General features: G+C 46.2%; 1 long non-coding RNA gene across 1 annotated transcript; it reads left to right on the forward strand.

The window, feature by feature from the left end:
- Positions 1–8175: 8175 nt before the first annotated feature.
- Positions 8176–11553, forward strand: LOC119235967 (uncharacterized). The gene is made up of 3 exons (XR_005122957.2): positions 8176–8453; positions 8809–8915; positions 9632–11553. It is a non-coding gene; the product is annotated as an uncharacterized LOC119235967 (long non-coding RNA).
- The last annotated feature ends 5951 nt before the right edge of the window (positions 11554–17504 follow it).

The following is a 17504-nucleotide window of genomic DNA, read 5'->3' on the forward strand; positions in this document are numbered from 1 at the left end:
CCTGTCAAAAAGTTCTTCCTTTCTTGAAATAATTCTTACTGAGAACAGTTCAAGCAGTTGGTTCCATTTCTACCATTTGGGGTCAAAGTGTAAATCTAATTCCTCTTCATCATAACACCCTTCAAATAAATTAAGACAAGAACCACATCCCTCCTGGGTTTTCTCTTTCTCTCAGTCCCTTGGACACCTCCCACAGAGAAGTCCTAACCACCTTTCTATTCTGGTTGAAGGACTCTACATTGTCTCTCCCCAAAAATACAGACCTGAAAGAAAATTCTGGTTGTAACAGAAGGGAAAATGGTGACCCTCTACCCATCTTAGATTCATTGCCTAGGGCCTGGCAAATCTGATTGACAAAAGAGAGATTAATAAGAGAAGAAAAATCAAAGTTGTTTAACACTTGCACCAGGAACTTGGGGGACATGGAAGGAGAACATGGAAGAGATGGGGTGAGAGGCCCTTGGGGAGGCTGACAATGTCAGCCTTTGTCTTGACTTGTATCTTGATTTTGCTTCTTTCTTTCCAGAGTTGCCTTCTGCCCCTACTACCCCTTTCCCATGTGTCCACCCATTAGAAGTTGCCTTAGACTTGTGGCAGGCTTTTGGGCCTCCGTGGCCCTGCAAGTGCTCAGTGCAGAGTCAAAGGGGTAGGGAGAACTTGGACAGATACAGCATCTTCACAAAAGAACATACATTTTTAGTGAAGTGACAAGATAAAAGACTTGGAGTTCCCAGGAAAGTGTGGAAAGGCAAATATATGGAGAAGCTAAGAGTAGATAAGGGCTAGTTTTGGCCAAGTTTGTACTGTAGATTTCTCTGGTGCCGATAAGAGTCTAGAGTCCCCTCCAGTAGTTAACATCCATCTTTCTTGGTAGAGATGGAGAGGGAGGACATATTTACAAATTTCTGCCTGGCTTCTAGGCGAATGGAAGGCAGAGAACTTTATTGAATCTGCTTCTTCACAAGTGCCTTCAATTCAAAATAACCCTGTGCCAGTATTTTGGGGGGACTTGTTCTGCTGCCCTTCACGATTACAGTGTGAACAGTTTAGCCTGCACTGGGGTCTCAGCATTCACATTCTAGATGGCATACTTCTACGAGTGGCCTGGTTTTAAGGATGGGAATGTGCACAGTATCAGGAGCAAGGGTTGACTGATACCAAGTATAGGTACTGGAGGAGAACAGGAGTAGGAAATTAGTTTGTCTTCTAAAGAGCAAAAGCTGCTACAGCCATTTTTGTGCAATGTTTATTATTGATGCCTAGCTGTCACGCAGCACAGTAATGGCTGATGTCAAAACCTGAAGGGCTGCCAAGCAAATGAGGGATTTGTCAGATTACATTGGCCATGTATCGAATCTGACAACAGCAGTGAACTCTAGATAAGTGGACTCAGTCTTCATAGTGTGGAGTTCCTTATATTAGCAACAGATAAACCCTGAAGCTTATTAGCATGTGACTGAGGGGCACTCAGGACCCCAGACTGTTAAGGGATGCAAGCTCTGAAAGGGATCCAGCCATCCACACTCACAAAAGCAAAGAAAGCAGATTCTTAGTGTGAAAGATATTTGATAGAATTAGTGTGCAGAGAGAGAGAGGAGAAAGAATATCAAGCTTTCCCAGTAAAACCTTCAAATGACCAATTTCCTGGTGGGCAAATCTCTCAGCCAAACAGGAGCCTGAAGTAGGGTTGCTGAGGCCCAAGAGCTTGCCACAAGCCTACAGCACCTCTGGCAGGGAACAGCAAGAAAGGGGTAAGGCAAGTCTGGAACAAAAGGAGCAAAATTAAAGTATAAATCAAGATAATGGCTGCCATAGTCCCTGCTAAGGATAGCTGTCCATGTGTCTCGTACCCATGTTTCTCTTTCAAGTGTCTCTGTGTGTCTCTCCTCCACATATCTCCTTCCAAGTCCCCCAAGTGTTTAAGTACAAAAAGGCCAGAGAAGCAAGACCCCCAGAGCCCACCTGTCTTCACCTGCCTTCTGTGTCATAGAGCTTCACCTGGCTGCTCCTCTCCACCCCACCTCCTGCTCAAGAAGTCCAGTTCATGGTATACTGGGACTTGTAATCCAAGGTGGCTGCCTGTAAGTGGGGGTAGAGTAAATGGTGTCCATTCAAGTCTCTGCAATCCTCCTTTTCTCTTCACAGAGATGCCTCTGTAATAAGTTCAGTGCTTCAACACACACAAAGGTTATTTCTTGTTTATTTATCTCCACTGTGGGCTCCTGTATGGGTTGCTCTCTCCTAAGTAGACGTTTGTGATCCACTTCCTTCTCTGGAACTGTCCACAGGTTGTTCTCAAGATTGCCCTGCAGGGCCTCCCTGGTGGCACAAGGGGTTAAGTCTCAACACTATCAAGCTATCACCAGCCACTGCACCATGAGTTTGATCCCCGGCCAGGGAGATACCCACATGGCGCAGCAGACCTCTCGTGTCTCGCCCGCTACTCCTCTCAGCAGTATATTTCAGTCAGTCTGCCTGTTCTGTTCCCCACTCTGTCTCTGGGGAATCCTCTCTCCATCCCCCCACACCTCTGGCCTGTATGCACAAATAAATAAAAATTAAAAAAAAAAAGAGACTGCCCTGCAGGTGGGGTAGGGGCAGGGAAGCCCATCCAGTCCCAACTTGAGGGGAAAAGAACATGGTCATCACCCAATGGGAGGATGTTAGGGCAGGTGTGGGAGTTGAGGGCATCACTTCTGCCTATAATCTGTGGAGTAGAACTGGATGACAGGACCCACATCACCACAGGGCGCTGGGAAATACAGTCTAAGGTTATGCCCAACAATGTCTTGTCTCTTCCAATCCAAAGTGGAGATTCCCTATGAGTGGCGAGTAACTTTTTAGTGTGAAAATCTTTTGACTGCATGAGTCCCTGAAAGGTCTCAAGACCTCCAGCACTTGGAGGCCACCGCCCTTGACCATCAGATGATCCTTAGGTGGGTGTATTTAATGGCACGACAGTAGGACATCGGCAGGAAATGCAGCACTTTTTCACCTTGCTAACCATTTCACATTCAGGGTTAAAATGCCCTTCTTCAGTTTCCTGCCTCCCCAGCCAACTGCCTGCCCTGCACATCAGGAACCCCACGATGGGCTGTGACCTCTCAGTTCTGGATGTCTCTGTGCTATGCATTGTCTGTGGCTTGGGGCCTCCTCTCATCTCAGCCAATGCATGGCTCTCCCTGCATAGGCCTCAATAGCCTGTCCCCACTGAGTCAGTTTTCACCTCTCTCCCTTGGCAATGACCAACAGAGGGGCAGCCACACTCCCTTCTGATGCCCAAGAGGGTGTTCGCCCTCCGCCCCCTGGACCAGCATCCCTTCTCCGAGGCTTTCCTGACAGGCATAATAACCTTTTCACTCAGCTCAAACAAATCTGCTGGTCCCCTCCCCTACACCTCAGTGGCCTCTGGGATGCCATGCTTCTCCCCCTCCATCAGCATGACACCCACACCTCGGCAGCTCCCAGCACTCAAGAGGAAGCTCCCTGTGTGCCAAGATTATTCTGTTTTAGATCCTGCCCTTCTAATGCCTTCTGGTGAGGATCAACCTGAAAGCAGACCTTATAGCTCCTGCACGATCTTTGGAGCTTCCAGCACTTTCTTCCTGTCTTTTCCCACCAGGGCTGAACGGGTTTGTCTGAGGTGGAGAGGGCTCTCTGGACAGAAACCTACTCTCCTGTTTGTACCCCAAGTCCCTCTAGAGATGGTGTCTGGATCCCAGAATCAGGAATCATGGTCTATTCCTCTCCTACCATCTCCCCCTCCCACCCCCCATGGCAAATGGCAGCTTCTCATCTCAATGTACAAATGTCAGAGGTTATGGGAGAGAAAAATGAAACATTGTGGTTTGCGTCTCAAGTTATGAGTCTGCTGTGTGCAAACAGGAGTGCAAATGGGTTAAGTGGTTTCTGGGCAACAATTACACTTACAGACACTTTAGAGACAAAGAGGACTTGTTCCAAAGGCAAGGCTTTCAAGTAGGCACTGTGGGGTTGTTACACCATCCAACTGGAGCCTTTAGGGTCAGGGGCACAGGGTGTTTGGAGAAGACTTGGGGGGAAGTCTGCAGTACCTCGGAAAATGCCCTGTGAGGGAAGATGAGAAGTAGTAAGTGAATTTCAGGCCATTATTATCAGGAATAGTTTTCTGGTCCCAGCGCCTGCCTTATGACCCCACTTCGCTGAAACTCAAGCAGGACTTCCTCCTCCAGCGTGACCTTAAATAGATGGGTGCACGGTGTTGGGTGGAAGAAACCCAGGTAGCAGGGAATGCTGAGAGCAACACAACCGGCCCCACCTGCCAGGACCAGGGTCACATGTCAGGAATGCCAGGACACGCTCACCATGACATCCAGATTTCTGAGCACTCCTACACACCTTCTCCTGGATAAGGACACTCACCTTGACCAAAGTCCAGTCAGCTTCCTGGAACTTCTCTACCAGCTCCTGACTTTTGGTCTGCCCTGTTTGTCTGCACTGTCCAGTTTTAGCAAGACTCCTGCTGAGTTAGTTTAGCAAAAATCCCCACCCTCAATACCTGCTCACCCTCCATCCCTGATTGGGTTCCTTCTCCTGCGCTGTGCCTTGATCTCTCACATGCTTTAGGGTTGTTTTTGAGCCAACAGAAAAGAAACCCCCAGCTCTGATTCCCCTATACCATAACTAACTCTGCTGTAAAGGCTTTTGTGTTCAAAAACCTTGAGATAGTTTTCCATTTTATTTCCCATAAATATTAAAGGAGAGAAAACATGCATCCTTCATGCGTTGGATGGGTTTAAAATATATGCTGCCAATCAAAAAGAAAATAATAACTGCAGTAGATTGAGCTCTTCAGATATGTTATAATTCATGAGTTGCCCAACGATTTCAAAACAAAAATGACAATGATGGAAATCATTGTGGGATCTTTAGAGATTTTGAGAAAACTAGGAGATAAAGGGACAGGACAAAGCATTTATCCCGCTGCCCCCACATGAGCTGTACTTCATGACATGCCAGTGCGAGGTGTGCTGTCTCTCAGCTCCCAGGGCACTCTTCCTGGCTCTCTGCCATGACATTGGAGTGGGGCCCTGCAAACATTTCCTGGTGCCTCCCAGCACAGGGGAATAAGAAACAATGAAATATAAGGGCGCCTGATGTGACCGGATAGGAAATAGAGCACCCAGTGACTATGTTTCCACCAAGTTCATTCTCAAACTGACCCGAGAGTCTGATATAATCACTAGCTTATTAAAAAAAAAAAAAAACTTGAGATAAAAGAAACCAAGAGAATACAATAGCTACATCCAAAATCCGTGAGATTTTATAGGACAAATGAGGAATTTTTTCGACAAATAAATAGCAAATAAAAAAACAGTTGGGACATGGAAGGGAGAGGGCCGAAGCCCACAGATTTTTCGAAACTTAATGAATAGCACCAAAAACTCTGTGTACCTTGTTTGGGTCCTAATTCAGATAAAATAAATATTTATGAGAGCATCAGGTCTTTATGCTGACTCAATACTAGATGGTGCTAAGGAATTTTAGATAGGATCATGTAATCTGTGTATATTTTTGAAAGAGTTCTTATCTTTTGGAGAGATGTATTTACATACTTTGGGATCAAATGATATAAAATCTCGGGATTGTTTTAAAAAATATTCTAGCAAAGGGTGGCGTAGTGGAAATACAGATACAAGTGCAATTGATCTCATTAATGGGGAAGCTGGGTGATGGGTACATGGAGGTTCGTTATAAATATATTCATTATATTCAAGCACACTTTAATATGTGTTTGAACATGTCATCATAAAAAGTTTAATGAAATAAAATATATGCTACCCCAAGTGGCACATTATCTGCATATTAATAATAACCAAATTCATATCTTATATTGCATTTTACAGAGCACTTTTCATACATAATTTAACGTAATCCTAACCTCAGGCCTACAAGATTGGTTTTATTATCTTCATTTCATAAGGAACAATCTCAGAGTGCCTGGGCACTGGCTCAGAGGCCCGGAGCTAGCAGGAAGCAGAAATGCAATTCAGGCTCAACTAATTCATCCTAAATCCTACACTCCACCTGGTGAGACAGAAGGAAAGCCTGGTGATCCTGGTGAAGTCACTTCATTTCTCCACCCTAGAAAAGGGGAACAATAACACCTAACGTGTCTTCTTTGTTGTTGGGAAATTCAAGTCTGATAATTTCTGGAAAAGTGCCGTGTAAATGGTAAAGTGCCTTGTGAATCCAGATGGTCATAGACGGCTTTGTGACAGGACTCTCTGCCCGGTCTTGGCCTGCTGGGCTGGTTTTGCACAACGCAAAGTTGAGCAAAGCCAAGAACCCCCCATAGTCCCTTTCTCTACCTCTCTTCATGTTCCAACACCCATCTCTGACACCGATATTAACTAATAACTTAAGCGGTTTCTTCCTTGTGGCTCACGTGACTGCTTGCTTTGCCACTGCTGTGCTGCGCTGTTACGTAGCTTGGGGAGCAGGGAGACCCAGAGCAGCTGTTTGTAACTGAAAGTTTTATGGCTTGTTTTTAGACTAGTGAAATGAGTAGGAAACTGCATGGTGTTTTCTGCTGTTGTCCAGAATTCTCTGTTAGATTATTTGCACCAAGTCATCCGCACCCATGAATTTCCATCTACCAGCATTGGAAAACAAATGAGACACTTCTGATTTCCCCAGGAGGGAAAAAAAAAAAAAATGAAGTAGCAGAGATAAAATGGCCGACATTAAATAACAACAACAGCAGAAACAAAAAACAAAAACAAAACCTCTTTGGGGGCTGGGGAGACATCTAACAGCCACATCTTTGTGGCGGCATCCAAACAACCACTTCAAAACACCTTGCCCCAAGAGGCATTCACTTAGTTCTGCCAGGGTTATTTTTAAATACTAAAACGTGTACTTAAACATCATATCGATGTTGCTTTAAATATATAAGCTATTTCATTTGCGATCATTTCTTTCATAGTGATAGTTTTAGCCACCCATAAGTTAGGAAGGCGCTTTTCCTGTCTCTTGATTTTCTCAGCCATTAAGTAAGGAACAAGAGTATTATCTCGTGTTAAAAATTAAATGATTATAAGTGTGAAAGTACGTTGTGCTTTGCTCAGGGCCTGGTTCAAAGGAGGTACTAGATGTTAGCATCTTTTTGAATATAGTTAGTTATATCTTAAGTGGGCATTTAAGTCTGTAGTTGCCATAGGCACTGAAAATAAGGAGGCGTCCGTAGACATGGCAGGACCAGTATGTGGGTGCCTGGCAGCAATGGGACCCTAAAACACAGGGCAAAACAGGGTTGGAAACCAATTTAGTTTATTATTTTTATATATTACATACATGTGTGTATATGTATATATATATATTTTTAAATATTTATTTATTTATGCATACAAGAACTAGGGTACAGGCCAAAGGTGTGGGGGGTGAGAGGATTCACCAGAGACAGAGTGGGGAACAGAACAGGTGGATCTGCTGAAATACACTGCTGAGGGGAGCAGCCAGGAGACAGGAGAGGTCTGCTGCGCCATGTGGGTCAGCTCCCTGCCTGGGGATTGAATCATGCTGCAGTGGCTGCAGATAGCTTCATACTGCTGCGTCTTAACCCCTTGTGCCACCAGGGATGCCCCTATATATATATATTTATTTTTTTTAACTGAAGTAATACTGTATCATAACAGCATGCAAGTTTCAGGTGTCCATCATTAAAGATGAATGTCTATTCTACACTGAGTTCACACGCAAAGTCGAGCCCCACCTTCACCTTTGACCCTTTTAACCTGAAGCTGCCTCTGGCAGCCATAAGTGGTCTTACAGTCTAAACATTTGTTTTTGTTTTATTTAGGTCATTTGCTTGTTTTGTTTCTGTATGCACCACATGAGTGAACCCCGGGGCTGAGCCATAAGGCTATTCACACCACTCCCCCACCGACCCCACATCCAGCGCACACACTTTTCTGAATGTTTGAAAGCTGTTACAATAAAATGTTGGGAAATACAGTTAAATATAAAATCTGACGGCTTCCCTGAGCTGCCCTGGCCAGGAGCAGCCTCAGCGGAGTGAAAGGAAACCAAGTGTGCGGCTCCAGCAGCCCCAGCAGCAGGCGGGGAAGCCTCGGGGAGGGCGCAGCAGGGAGTAGCCTGGGCTGTCGGAAGCGCCTCTTCTGGCCCTGGCCAGCTCTGTGCGCAGCTCCTGCAGCCTGGAAAGTTTGCATCACTTGCAACATCTGCACAGGACTTCTCCCACCAGACCAGCCATGATCATTTCCAGTTCTGCTTCCAGTCGGCCTCAGGGAGCAGCGCCACAAACAATTACTCTGCATTCAAATGGAAAGTCAGTGCTAGGGTTTCAGCAAGAACTTCTGGAGCTTGGGAAAGAGCCCTCCTCACTCTTGGAAGGCTGAAATGGGACCATTTCAGAACTGCTTTAAAAGTGCGACTCTGAAAATAGTGTGGGGGTGAGTCCTCGGAACTCCTGTGTCTTGCTTAGACTTAGTGGCTTGCTCAGGACGTAGGTTAGGAGAGGATGCGTGGGGTGCTGTCACAGAGTTGGGGGAGCAGGTCACAATTCACCTTATGAGTCCCTTAAAATTTAATCCCCGGTGACTGTCCATGCATACCTTAACTCTGGACATCGTTTTAAATATTTTAAATATTATTGATGCCAATAATTATTAATTATTTTATTTTAATATTTATTTTAATATTATTGAAGCCAATAACCATCCGTTGATCACCTGCTGTCACCATGTAGATATTTTAAAGTACAGCAGCTAGTGCTTTTCCTATAATGCGTGAATTCTGTACCTCCAGGAATATGTCATATCTGAGCCTTTGCAAGTGCGACCTCTTCACTTGTTCATCTCTGGGACAATTATGATCATTTTCACAGTCATCCAATTTTCCAATCAGAGGCAAAGGTGAGACTCTACCTGTAGCTCATTAGGATCATCATTATTCTCCAGTTATGTTGTTGTAGAGATAAATTCCAGCCTTTCACCCAGGCAGAGGAAGAACAAGCAGTACCTCAGGAATGGTGAGGTCAGGAGAAGCTTTATTACTCATGCATGAGGTCCCAGACCTGGGGAGCCCCATAAGGTCTGAGCACCCTTTTAAAGACCAAGGGTTCCTTTTACACACAACTGTGTCCATATCTGTTACATGGATAGCATCGTTTTCCAGCAGGCACCCCCATTTGCGGCAAAGTCCCCAGACAAGGAGGGAAAGGCAAGTGGAGAAAGATGCAGGCATTCGGGGATGGCCTCAGAGAGAGAGACCACTTGGCCTTGGCCGGCTGCCCGACCTTGTAGATAAGAGTGCTGAGGCCCTGGCCATGAATCTTGAAAGGGAAGGTGCCGTAAGTAAGCAAACTTGTTGATGATGCCTGCGTTGGAGTGTTCATTGCACCTGGGCTGGGATTTCTGCCGGAATCTTTATTATATTCATTTGCTCAATAATGTATTTTCTCATCAATATGATCTGAGTGATAGATTTTTTTTTTTTTTTAGTTTCTAAAGTGAAAATGCCAATGGCTTGAAAGGATGTTAATTGAGAACTAAAGTCCACCTCCCCTCAACATCCCCAGTCTTTCTTCCCAGGGGTCACTCTGATAACAGATTTTTATATTGACTTCTAGGAAAGTTTACACACGCACCTGCATGATCCAGAGGTTGGCAGGACACTTTATCTGCATACATGACTCTTTTGTGTTTGCCATGAAACTCAGCCCCTTGACCAGCACTTACCAAAACTCCAGTCTACCAAATACATGCTCATTTTGAAAGTATTGTTGGAAATCAATGAGTCTGGGGAGAAGACCCACAGGGCCCAGCTTTAGCATCTCTCTCTCCAACAAAGCTCAAGTATGTTCAACACGTTCAACATGTCCACAGTCTTCTCACCCATTCTGGACACTCTCTGAACCTTCCTTGCGCTTCGAGCTGTAAAGTCAGCCCCCTCAGTTGCTGGGACAATAAGGTCAGAAGACGGAGCATGTAAAAGTCAAATGCAATCAAGATGCAGGCAGATGTTAGTGCCGCCAGCCGGCAGTGGGCCACACAGTAAGGTCAGTATTACCTTCCCCCAGTGCACATCTGCATGGCGATGGACTCCTGCTCTACTCCGAGGCCCATCCCGATGGAGAGGGGCAGGCGGGAGCTACGCAAGGGGGGTGCCCTTGGGGTGAAGAAGAGCAGGAGAAAATGGAGAGTGCAGAGGGAGGTGCTGAGCTACTGGCCAGGCCAGTTTCTCCCGAGCTTGACCCACTTGTCCAGCGTTGTCCCAAATTAGGCCAAGATATTCGGATCTTGGGCCTCCCCGGTGGCGCAGCAGTTGAGCGCTGGGTTGCGAAGCTGCCCGCAGCTTCTGCGGCACCGGTTCGATCCCCGGCTGTTCCCCGGCCACCGGAGGAGGGTCCCACATGGCACGCAGACCTCTCCTGCCACCCGCTGCTCCCCTCAGCAGTGTACTTTGGTCCTTCTGCCTGCTCTGCTCCCCGCTCTGGCTCTGGTGAGTTCTCTCACCCTCTCATGCTTCTGACTGTACCCAGTGCTTGTATAAACAAACAAACAAACAAACAAATAAATAAAACATGCCTCTATAAAAAAAAAAAAAAGATATTCGGATCCTCATATCTCTGCGTCAGTCAGGGGTAGACCAGGGGCCAGGTAGCTCTCTGAAGCTGAGGCAACCCCTGCAGAGACTCACAACTGAAGACTTTCCATGGACGGAGACATGAACGCTGCGGGACAGAGCCCACGTACAGAGGGTCCTTGCCAGAGCAGCTGCACGCCCGGAGCACACAAGGAGCACAAGCCAAGGTTGCTGGGCTTGGCTTCTCCCAGAGGCTGCCCATGGGACTGCGGTATGAAGGCCAGTTGCTCACTTGGGACTGTGAAAGCGCGATGGGAAAGGAAAGTCAAAGTAGAGTGTTTTAGTGAACAGGATGATGTGGGCAGACTCTATGAGACAAAATAGAACATGCCCCAGAGGGGCCCACGCTGAGCTCAGAGAAGGTGGTGTTTATCCAGCAGATGCTGTGGGTCGACACTCAAGGCCTCTCCTGGAGGCAGTCACGTCCTGGCAGTTCCACCTGTTCACTTCCAGGAGAAGCCTCTGGTAGGAACAGAAACATGAGTACCCAGAAGTGGGTAGTGCACTGTCTGCCATGGCTGGGGCAGGCAGCCTGGACAACCTCTCAGGAATGTGAAGTTGCATCAACCCAGAAGCGACTCACAGGTCCATGGATATAGCCAGCTGCACCGCCTGCCCGTGACGTGCTGGGAGGAGTCAGTCTCGCACCCAGGGAGGAAAGAAGTGGAGGTGCTGGAGATTGCTGCGCCCTCATAAAGTCTGCCACACCCACTCCTGCCTACCAGCAGTGCATGATTGAGAAACTGCTTTGTCATCCTGAGTCTCCATTTACTATTCTGTAGCGTGGGAGAATAACATGTATTCACAAGAGTGTGAAAAGTGGAATTAGTGCACACACCCGGACCCACTACAATGCACCAGTACTGACTCCCTGGTTCTGATATTGAATCTAAACATGAATCACATGGTAGGTCCATTTTACTCATTTTATTGTTATATTATGTTATCAATATGTGTGATCAAATACAACCTTAAGACTCACTTGACATCGTGTCATGTTGAAATTCTAATTTCAAGTAGCTTTGTCTACTTACCTATTTCTAAATAGTCTATCCCAGATTCTAGTACCTAGTAGACACTCGTGAATGGGTAACAATTTCTACTGGGAACTACTGATAATCAGTCTCAGTAATCATAGGCAAAAAAAAAAAAAAAAAGGATCTGGAATGGCTCTCAGTTTTCCAGATAAATAATTGGCTCAAGGACCTTCTTGGGGAGCAGAGCAGACTGCCTGGTGACCGGCCATGTAAACACAAGTCATGGCAATTTACTAACAGCAAGACTGATTTCCTGCTGTGCTTCTAGCCCGGGCTGCAGAGCTGCACACACAGGGGAAGGGGTCAAATACGCTCATGTGGAACCAGCTTTCCTTTCCACTAACTTCTGAGCTATTAGACGCTTGCTTGTTGTAATGTCGTAAAAATGAGACGTGGAAATTCCTCCCTTGCCATGAGCTAGACAAAGCTTTTGAGATGCAAACCATAGACACTCTCCTAGGAGAGGACTGAACCACAAGAGGGAAGTCACTTTCAAAGAACCACCCCCCTGCCTTTCCCCTCTATACACATGCTAAGCACACAGAGCTTTTGCAATCTGCTACGAAAACAGAATTTTAAAATAAACCCTAGCCTGCTCTCTCAAATCAGAATGTAAAGGATGATGAATTTCTATAAGCTGAATTTGTTCTCCCAAATTAGTTTCATTCTTTGTTTCTCTCACTCTGGCTCACTCTTTCTCATACACACCCACGCACACACACACACACACACGTGTGCGCGTGCACACACGCATGTTCACAGAATACGGCACTCATAGGCCAGGTATGGAAAGAGCAGGTCACCCTCACTGACAGAGACATTTGATAATTATGTGGACAGGCTGCATGAAAATAAAACTCACAGGAGCCAGCAGATGGCACTTAATCATAATTTTTCCTATGATTTCTATTAATTGCTAAATATTCTTCATTCTGTCTCCCCAATGAGACAAATGATGTGTTAATATGGCAAAGTAAGTAATGTTTTCCCTTTGAAATATTAAGGAGGCTTGTTACATAAAATTTCGCCACCTACCTAACTAGACAAGACCCTCTTGCTCATGCATGGATTTATCACACGGCAGTATGCATATGTATGCCCCTGCATCTGTGGGCTTCCGAGCAGCAGCCCTGCGGAGAAATGCATGAAGTAAGAGCTAACACCTTCTTTTATTGCAGGAGCAAATCCAAATCAAGAAACTGTTGTTCCTGAAACAGTCACATAAAACCATTTAAACCACATTGTCTGCCAGAAATAGAAATGTAGAAATGCCTCGGGGAGCCCATTTTGGCAGTTTCCTTCAAGGCTCCTATTACAAGCATTAGTCTGCTCTCTAATCCCCCGTCTTTATTCTGCTTCTCCTGTTTTCCTTCATCTCCCCTACTCCCTTTTCAGCACTGGAGTCAGTCCCCTGTTTCTTGGAGGGACAGATGCTGTAGCAGTCAGGGGTCTTGGTTTCTGACACCAGAAATTGACTCTGTTAAGCAGAAAAAAAAAAAAAATATTGGAAAGCCATCAAGTAGTTCACAGAATCGACAGGAAGCCTGGAGACTCTGGCTTGGCCGACAGGCACCAAAGGAGACGGGCACTCGGGAAGACTGTGGAGGTCATGCCCTGAAAGCGTCTCATGTGGAACCAGGTCACCAGCCTCACAGCCACGGTGACGAACAGCTGGCACGCTGGGTAGGCGCACGCTCTCAGCGAGGGCTGCCCACTCCCTCAGCTTCCTGGTGCAGGCGGGCAAGCCCAATGCCAAGGCTGGCAGAGTGGCCTCCTGAGCTGTGGTTCTGGCTCACAGCAAAGGACGTGGCAGCGCAGAGCCAGTTCGGAGTAGGCTTTCCAGCATGAGGAAAAAGGGGACCTCAAGAAACGCTGGAGGCTAGCAGACACCAGGTGTCCCGGTCACCCCTCATTTTAAACCCACCCTATTTCTGGTGCACGGATGGGGAGCTCTGTACTTCCAGGCTGAGTGGGAATAACTTTGGGAGAAGGAAAGCGGTTGGGCAGTATACAAGTCAATTATGCCAGTTCCAGAAAGAGACTAGAAAGTGAAATTCCACTGAAGTTATAGGCTGTACGGTCTGCTCAGTGGTTTCCTACTTCCTTTGTCCTGGACAAACAAGGAGCCGCAGTTGCTCATGTGAACAGATTCTTCATGTGTCTTCAGATTCTATTTAACCCATTTAAATGCCAGTGTCAAAGCTCTATTCCTTTGACCTCCCACATCTTAACCCTTAATGGAGCTAGAGAACACTTTCTAGGGATGCAATTTGTAACATGATGCCTGGCTGGGTGCAGGGGCCGCTTTGCTCCTCCTGCCAGCTGGTCCCAATTATGAACTGGTTTGGGTAATTTGAGAGTGTGGCGGGTGTCTGTGCAATAGGAGTCTTTTCTAAGCACTTAGCTTCCCTTACGATCCTCAACCGAGCTAGAATTCATGGATCCTTGAATATTCTGAATTACGAGGTGATTGTTGACGGCTTTCCAGAAAAAGGAAATAAAATATATAAATAAAATCACTAGCTGCCAAGGCAGAGTGAAGAATGAAGGCAGCTGTTGTTCGCACAAAGCTCGGATGGCGCCTACGCATCTGGAACGATGGCCTCAGTTTCCCTCCATGTTTTCATGGGGTCGGCCTGTGTTTCCTTGGTGGTGGGTGACACCCAGACAAATCTCTGGGGACGCACCAGCCCAGTCTCAAGGGGCCACACTTGTGTTCATGTTTGTGTGTGGGTTTTTTTTTTTTTTTTTTTGGTTGAATTTTATCGAGCAGCTGTTCCATGAGGCACTGCAGATTCAGGGAATTCACAACTAGAGGAAGCTCATGGTCCAGTTCATGGACCTCAGCCAGCCCGTGGCACCCAAGACGGTGGAGGGTGGAAGAGTCAGCCCTTGGCCGAGAGGAGCATTTGGTCACTGACATTGTTTAGAATTGCCATGGTGCATGGCAATAATACAAACCAGATGGCTTTCAGTTGATTTTATCATTATTATTTAGACTCTCCACAGACTAGCACACCCCATATGACCTGTACCTGGGCTGCCTTCTCCCACTGGCCCACTCACCCTTCTCTTCTGCTTCCAACCAGCCTGCAGTTAAGGCCACCGTCATAGGCACTTGGTGTATGAACAGGGTGAGTATGTGCTCCATCAGCAGATTAATGCCAGTCTCTGTTGCATGGACTTGATCTTTGTGGGCCCGACTGAGTCACTCCGCTCCGCCCCACTCCTTGAGTCTCATGATCAGCGTTTATAAGCCAGCTTCTTTTTTAAAGTTATGATTTCATGTCTGTGGCCCAAGTGTTTTCAGGTGTAGAGTGTGGCTATGCATAACACTTCCTAGAAGACTTGTAGGGATTAAATGAGAGAATGCATGTAAAGCCCAGGGCACTGGTAAGCACTGAATAAATGTTAGCTGATATTTTACCCTTGCTCTATTAGAAGATATTACTATACAGCACTCAATTCCATAAAATCTTGCTGTAACATTTTGTTCAAACTCATTAATTAGAAAAATCATGAGTGAAAAGGGGATAACACAGGAGAGAGACAGAGGTTGGCACCAAGCCAACCAAGTCAGTGCAGATACATGCTGAGGGCCTCTCGCCTAGACTCTGTACCCATACATCTGGGGTGCCCAGAAGATGGAGAGTGTGCCTTGGTTCCTGTCCTTGCTCCAATGTTACCCACATCCAACATCACCCATTAATATTTCCTCCCTGAATTCTTATGCCAGTGAATGCCAAATGGTGGCTTTCTAGTGCCACTATTTTTTCTACATTCATTAGTTGACTTTCTACTATAAGAAATGATTTCCTCACATGTATTTGTTTATTGCTATGACTATATTGGGGTAGACTCATAAGTGCCTACTTTGCTCAGTGAGTCATTATTTATTTGATTCTCAAATAAATATTTATTTGAGCCCAGATTTGGTTAATAGGAACACCTTCAGGATAGTTTCTGTGTCTTTTTGACAAGTCCTCATTGTTCATGGGGAAATTTCTTACATTCTAGTACAGGAAGATGTCCCAAACCCATCTCATTCCTTTCCTGCCCCAGCCCTGGAGTCAGACATTTGTTCAAGGAAACCAAGATTCCTTGGACTAGAGTGGAGAAGGGTATTGGAAACCAAGATCTGAGTATTAAGCATATTCCTTGGGATTTGGGGTGTCATCCTCCTAGTTCTTTCATTCAACAGACCTAGAAAACATGTGTGATACATTGACATTTATACCTCCTTTCATTTCTCTTTTATCTATTGATTATCAATTGTGGAGGTATCATTTAATAAAGTAAAAACTTAGTCTCCAAACTTTGTTCAGCTGAACAATGCTGGGAGACACAGAATAAATAAGGAAGGGGAATGGATAGAGTTGCCATGGGAACCTGGCCCTCCATCCACATTACCAATAGTGGGCTAGCAAGAATCTGGACACAGAACCAGGAGGACCCTCCTGTATGAAGGCCCACCTACACCTGATATCCCAGCAGAGAGCAACCAACAGAGACCGAGTCCCCAGTCATGAAAATCCCACCAAAACAGCTTACAAAAGGGAGCCCCAAATCCTGCTAAGCGTGCAAACTTCTCCCACCTCACCCACTGCTTCTCTTAGCAGTGTATTTCAATAAATCTACCTTGTCTGTTCTCCACCCGTGCCTTCAGCCTCACCCTGATATTTTTCCCCACTCCATCATTATCTATCTATCTATCTATCTATCTATCTATCTATCTATCTATCTATCTATAATAAATATTTTTCATAGACTGGAAGAAAAGGGAAGAGAATGAAATGAGAAGTAAGAGTGGAGTTACCTTTTGATTTGCATTTTAGAAACTAAATGACAGATTTATTAGGAAAGACTACACTTCAGGAGCAGCCAGATGGCAGACAAGCATAGGGCAAGGTGCAGGGAAGGGGCTCAGGCACCCACCCTCTGCAGACACAACGCTACCCCTGCATTTCCAAGTGTTCACAGCTCAGAAGCTTTCCAAGCATGACATCCATTTTAAAAGAACACTTTGGCAGATTCGCAGATACAGAATGGAAGGGGAACAAGAGTGGCTTCTCTGCTTTCTCATCTTGGCATCTCTAGCGCTGTTAGCAGGCACTCTATAAATGTTTAGAGAAGGAAGGAAAGGTGGGGGAGGAGCACGAGGAGGGAGGCCCAGGGGCTTCCCCAGAGGGATGCACCATAGATTAAGCCGGTGTTTTTCTTTTCTGCGTTGGGAGTTGCTTCACTGTAGTCAAGGACAGAAATCACATGGAAGGGCGTCTTCCCTGTTCTAGAAGAACCTCTTAAGAGGCTTCTTGCGCTTGCTTACATAAATGTAATCGTGTTGGGCCCATTGTTCTGTAAAAGGATAAATCATCGAATAGCAGAGTCCTTGCTCAGAGACGAGTCACTCACAGCCACTCTTAGTCACATGAAGGTGGGACAAGTGGGCCTTTGTCCTGAGAGAAGTCGCAGCAGGGTTTTTTGTTCCCCCGCCGCACTCCCGTTACTGTAAAACCTTCTCTCATCCTTCCTGTGCAGATCTGAAGGCCCTGGAATTGGAGGTCCTGTTTTCCAGAGAACCCGGTGCCCCCAGGGAGGAAAGTATTAAAGTGCAAATCCTTGCTCTCTGAGGTTCAGGTTAGGAGTTTACCCCAGGGTGGCGTGACTCCTGGGGGAGGCCGTAAAGTTCCCAATAGACTACAGATCAACTGGTGCTCCTGGACCTTGCTAGCTAGCTTCACCAGCGCCAGCATCCTCCTTAAGTGGAAGGAACCAGCAGGGGCCAAATGCTGGCATCAGTGCTGAGTCTACTACATGACC

The sequence above is a fragment of the Talpa occidentalis genome, unplaced genomic scaffold, assembly GCF_014898055.3.
Source record: "Talpa occidentalis isolate TD23 unplaced genomic scaffold, MPIMG_talOcc4v2.1 talOcc4.9, whole genome shotgun sequence".
Lineage (NCBI taxonomy): Eukaryota > Metazoa > Chordata > Mammalia > Eulipotyphla > Talpidae > Talpa > Talpa occidentalis.